Source organism: Poromitra crassiceps (genome assembly GCF_964638095.1).
Source record: "Poromitra crassiceps genome assembly, chromosome: 22".
NCBI classification, from domain to species: domain Eukaryota; kingdom Metazoa; phylum Chordata; class Actinopteri; order Beryciformes; family Melamphaidae; genus Poromitra; species Poromitra crassiceps.
The window spans coordinates 23,094,377-23,100,505 of record NC_139647.1 but is presented as its reverse complement, the minus strand read 5'-3'; the positions used below and the strand labels follow the sequence as shown (position 1 = coordinate 23,100,505).

At 41.0% G+C, this 6,129-nt stretch overlaps 1 pseudogene across 1 annotated transcript; it reads right to left on the bottom strand.

Moving 5' to 3' along the window:
* LOC310796426 (lysophosphatidic acid receptor 4-like) lies at positions 1–5,804 on the bottom strand (annotated as a pseudogene). The gene is made up of 3 exons: positions 5,619–5,804; positions 3,113–3,784; positions 1–14 (listed from the first exon to the last, which is right to left on the bottom strand). The product of its transcript is annotated as a lysophosphatidic acid receptor 4-like (transcript).
* Positions 5,805–6,129: the final 325 nt, after the last annotated feature.

Here is a 6,129-nt window from a genome sequence, read left to right as displayed (position 1 = left end):
TCAGTCATCACGATCTACAGAAGCCCAGAATAGAGAAGGATAGGGCAGATGTGAATGCCTTTGTAGAGCTTATGGAGAAAAGCTGGGTAAACCCTCTAGGTCCAGATCAGCCTAATATCATCAGCCTTTCCACAGGAATTGCTGTGTCACCAAGTCAAGTCAGTCAAGTCAAGTGTATTTGTATAGCCCTAATTCACAAGTATATCTCAGGACTTCACATAAAATATGTCTAGCTAATTCTAGCTACCACAACAGTAGCAATTAGTAGTAATAATAACACATTGAACAATCATATGATAGAGAAAGAGTAACCAGCAACCAAGTTCCATGACAAAGTGGGAAAAAAAGAATCTGAAGACATTCTCATGCATCACAAAAAGAGATAGAGGAAACCAAACACAAAACAAGGAGCTGGTCTTGAAAGCAGATAGAAATATTTTTGGGCATATGATCATTGCTTCGCAAAGTAAAGATCTGCACATTGAAGATGTCCTGGCTCATGGTCCACTGCCTTGGTCACTTTCAATCCAGATGTCTCATTGCGGAAAACCAACAAAGCCGCTGCACTCGCTAGCGAGTTAGAGAAATCAACATTAGCAGTTGAGGATATTGGAGACACTCATGCTGAAAGATGATGGCAAGACTTTTGGAGAGATTGCTGGTTCTGTGTTGAACCTAGCGTTGCATGAAGGAGAAAGAGTTACTCTTTCTCTCTCTTTCGGTTACTCAGTAACTGAATAGATGTGGTGTTTGATGTGTACTGGAAAACATCAATCAAGAATGCCGAGAGATGCAGTTGTGGTTCAGCAAGTAGTAGCACTCAATGGAAGAACATTGCCCCAGGACACAATGTCGTGCAGTGGAGAAAGCTTTTAAGTAATCCAGACAGCAAAACTGCCTTGATAACATTCATCGTGGACCAGTGAAAGCTACCACAGAACTGGGCAAAGCTTCAGGACAAGCAGCTATTTGCAACCTGTGGAGAGACATGCTATTGTCTCAACAAAAAAGATTGTAATGTTGAAGAGCCAAAGTCTTCCCATGAGGAGGCCGTGACCCTGGATGACTATGATGATAATGATGATGATGAATAAAACAGAATATGAATACTGTTTAATATTATATTTGTGATAGTGGCGATGATAAAGATCATTGGTTAAATAAATGATAAGTTAGAATTCTTAATTTTTTTCTATCACATGTTCTGTTCAAATAAAGGGACACAATTGTCTCTTTCTTTGGATCAACGTTTGGTGTCATTGAGGGTTAACTGTGACTAAGATACCACTTGGGAAGGTTTATCAAGTTGAAATATCATCTAAAGGTACAGACCTTTTCAAAATACAAAACTAGAATTTGTCAACTTGGATGGTACCAATTAGTGAAAATTCTGGCCCGGGTTCATATTCTACTTTAAGGCCCACAATCAGCCTTCATGGTGGGATAATATGGGAAGATTATACATTTCCTCAATTGTTACAGTCCTGTGAGTATTTCAGGTTTTGTTATTTGTGTCAGTGATGTTCCTACATGTCACAATGCTCAAATAAAGACTATAGTTTAGGCGGAAATGGTGCAAAAACGAATGTTGTTGACACTTTGAAGAGCCCATGTGACCTCTATGTTTATTAGACAAACTCACAACTGTGCTTAAATTAACCTATGAGTCTACCCTTTAAAATTAGACCAAACATGCCTTCATAAAACTTGAGTAAAGGTCCTGAAAATGAGCCTAAAGTAGGATATGCACCAGCGCCTAAGATACCAATTTATTGTAGGGGGTGGTTAACTTCATGTGCTGATAACTGTGACAAAGCTACCACTTAGCAAAGGTTATCATACCAAAATATCATCTATGGACATGTACCTTTTCAAAAAATGTGACTAGATTTTGCCACCTTGAGTGATACCGATATCTGGTCTGGCCCATGGACTATATTCTCTGCTCCGTTCATGCTGCCTGTCTAAAAAAAAAAGTTAACTTTTTAAGGGGAACCTGAGGAGGAATGCCGTTCCCCCTCTCGTTCTCGCCGTTCCCTCTCAACGTTTACTCTGGGAACGCCGTTCCCACACATTCACCCCCCCATTTCCGCCATTGCTCCTACTACTCCTAAGAGATGATCCCTTCCACGTACAGCAAAGGAGAAGTATATAGGCTGTACAGTACTATAATAGTGACCTTACACTTACCATATCTGTTTTTGTTGCCACCTCCCCACCTGCTTTGCACAGCGCGTGTGAAAAATGAGATCTGACAGAATGCAGCCCACCAGAACGCATATAAATACCAAGTGTAAATGCAAGAGCGTGATCAGATTAGAATTTATCCTCACCAATTGATTATTGGTGAGCATATATTAACATGTATTGGCTAGCAAAGTCCATTCCTTCTAGCCCTCGGTCTGGAGTCGATCCACATCTGAAAAAGCTCCATTTCGTGGGGCTGGATGACATATTCACCACTACCCCTCGGTCCTCAAAAGAAACGAGACACCCTGCCTCTACTGTACATGTACTGTACAGTACATGTACATGTACATGTACATGTACAGTACATGTACTGTACAGTACATGTACTGTACATGTACATGTACTGTACACGTGAACACGCATACTGGAGTGGGAGGGCCAAGGGGGGATTGGGATTGGCCCTTGATATACGAGGGATCAGCCGAGCAGCATTTTGGTAAACAAACCGCATCACTGGGTGGCAACGGCAATGGAACCCTATGGAGCCCAACTGGCGCGATGCTCGAGTGTCTGACTCTAGCCAGCTAACTCTTGTTTACATTTTAAAAACGGCGACAGTTCACACAACTTTAACACGACATGCATATATTATACATCAAACTCCTGAGCTACTTCCGCTCACTCTCAGAATGTCAAAATATAAGCGATGTGATGTGTAGTTTTTGAGATATTAACGTTTGTTTGGCACAACTCATACTATTAATTGCCGCGGGGTTCCGCATTTCTGGGTGGCAAGGGACGTCAGGCTGATTTGTCCTATAATCTCATACTCTCTACGTCCCTCATCTTCACTCATGATCGTGCAAGTTCCTAACCTGACGCTGCCAGATGGATGTAAGTTCGTTCACATTTGTTTCACAACCGTGAATTTGTGGAACAATGCCGCCCCCGTCTGGCGGAGTCAGGCTAGCAAGTTCCACCTCCTCTTTCTTCTTCCAGAACGCATCCAAAGCAAAGTAATATAACAGTGGATCCAGACAGCAGTTCATACTAGCCAGACACCTGGTTGCCCTGATTGCAGGATGTGTTCTATCTTCAAGCATGAAGGTCAACGACACAGGCAGGAAACAGATGATGAACATGATCAAGTTCATGGCAAAAACCAGCATGACCTTCATCTTGTTGTCGACCCTCACAGAGTCGCTGAGATGCCTGAGGGTCCAAGACACCATCGCAGTGGACACAACATTGACCGCCAGTATGGTGAACGCTACACCAACATCTAGATAAGCCAACACTGGTACATACACGTGACAGTTAGGGAATTCAAAACAGCTCGATGCATTGCAGTTGTATAAAGTTCTTGCCAACACGATGTTCTCCGGGACGTTCCCCACGAACAAAAAGATCCAAATGGAAGCGGAGGCTTTCCCGGCGTTGGAGGTGGACCTCAGATGGCGCGATCTCAGCGGGTAGACCACCGCCAGCAGCCGGTCCACCCCGATGAAGGTGATGAAGATGGTGCTGCTGCGGAGGTTATTGCGGAAGAACATCATGGTCAACATGCATGCCGGGATGTCGAGGGGCCAGCGGCCTGTGGCGTAGAAGCAGAGATGGGCAGTATTTTAAATACATGTATTTAAAATACGGATTTCAAATACATTTGTGTATTTTGTCATTTGTATTTGGCTGGACTGAGAAAAATAAGATGTCATTTGTATCAAAATACTTTCAGACCTTGTATTTTGTGTATTTTAAATACATAAAATACATTTTTATTTCATTTTATTCTCAAATTGACACATTTTAAACATTGACACAGGTTTAAACTGTGGAATAAAAAAAACGCAATGTGAGATGTCACTTCTACTCCGCCTCTGATTGGCTTACCCGCAGAACAATCTCAACCACACATCAGAGGCAGAGTAGGGTAAAACTAGTACTGAAGCCTCGTGTTGGTGGAAATTCCCCCAGAGATAAAGTACTAAATGTGATAATCAGATATTGCATGCTAAGGCAAACACTGCCCTATCTGCAAATGAAAGTGTTTACTGCAAACCAGTGTATCATATTAGAGAGACACAACTAACGTTAATTCAACAAAACAAAACAAAGCAAAACAACAACAATAACAAAAGGATGTTTGGTTCCGAGCTTTAGCGGGGTGCAGAACCATGAGTCCCCCTGACCCTCTGATTAAAGCTGTGAGGAACCCGACACAGTACCACATTACACCAGGCTGATAGAGTAGAAGTCTAATGGTACAGCCTGATGCCTGAATGATTACAAGCCTGTTGATTTAACTGTCATGAAGGTGTTTGAGTGACTGGTCTGTAACCATTTATCCTCTGTTGAAATGGACAGGAAGTCTAACTCAAACACGACAAGAAGTCTGACTCAAACTAGTACTGAAGCCTCGTGTTGGTGGAAATTCCCACAGAGATAAAGTACTAAATGTGATGTTAGATAAGCCTATTGCATGCTAAGACAAACACTGCTCTATCTGCCAATCAAACTTTACTGCATGCAAAACATCATATTAGAGAGACACAACTAATATTAAAAAAAACACCTCCGCACCCAACTCAGCTCTACAAAATGGATAAATAAATATACTGTTACAAAGCTGACAACCTCCCTGTTTCCATACATTAGCCACAGGATTAAGTTTCCCTCACCATGAATGCCATACTGCGGCACCATGGTTACTGAAAAGTAACCTTTTGTGGTGGAATAAATAATGTTGCTGTATTTCTATGTGTGCAGCGTGTTAAATAAAGACTATATGTGACAATTTACTGACATGGTGGATGTGAAGTTGTTTATAGGGGACCTACTATCATAACATAACTCTCATAACAGATCTTTGGCTAAACATGGTCAAAGCTCCAAAACGTGAGGTTACTGTAACGTGTAGAAATGCTACCTGTAACTCAAAAGCCCTCACATAAGGCAATTAACAGCTGAAGTGAAGGAGAAATAGGTTGTGCTGAAAAACAACTGAAATGGAAGAAGTGTAGTGTGTTAGAGGGTACACAAAGGAGAATACTGTCACAGAGGACTAAAGAGATGGTTTACCATCTAAATAAACCAGAAAATGTCACATTTGAAAAGCTGGAATCAGATAATTAGGACATTTTTCCTTAAAGAAATGGCTCAAAATGATTATCATCAAAATAGGAAATTAATGTAATATTTGGCAATGAATCGATTAATTGACTAATTGTTGCAGTTCTTTATCAGTTTTTATAAAATGTATTTTCATGTATTTTCAAAATACAAAATACGTATTTGTATTTCAAATACATTTTTCAGACCAGTATATTTATATATACCAGTATATATTGTATCACAATATTTGTATTGTGATACATTTTTTGAGCAAATATTTGTAATTTGTATCAAAATACTTTTTGATGTATTTTCGCCCGTCTCTAGAAGTAGACCCTCATGGGCAGGGAGATGACCAGCAGCAGGTCTGAGAGGGCCAGGTTGATCATGAAGACGGCACTGGGGGATTTGAGGCTGTGGCGGCGTATCAGAGTCCACAGGGACACAGCGTTGAGAGGCAGACCCAGCACCAAGATGCAGCTGAAAACCATGGCATTGGCCATGCTGTATGTATGGCACTGGACCAGTTTCTTCCTGGGTGTTGTTGTTCATCGTCGTGTGTCTACCTGACAAGAAAAGCAATATCTTTTATAGAGTTTGTTCAGGAAACTGCTATGTCTTACTTTGTGAAAAAAGACAAAAAAGGACAAAAGAGGCCAACTTACTTGTGGTTGCGTGTTCTCTTTTTGTTGGATCCGATGCACACTTGTTTTGAAGGGAGAGAAGAAAAGAAAAGAAAGAATGAAAGAAAGAAACAATGAAAGAAACAAACAAACAAACAAATAAAGAAACAAAGAACAAAAGAAAGAAAGAAAGAAAGATGCCGAC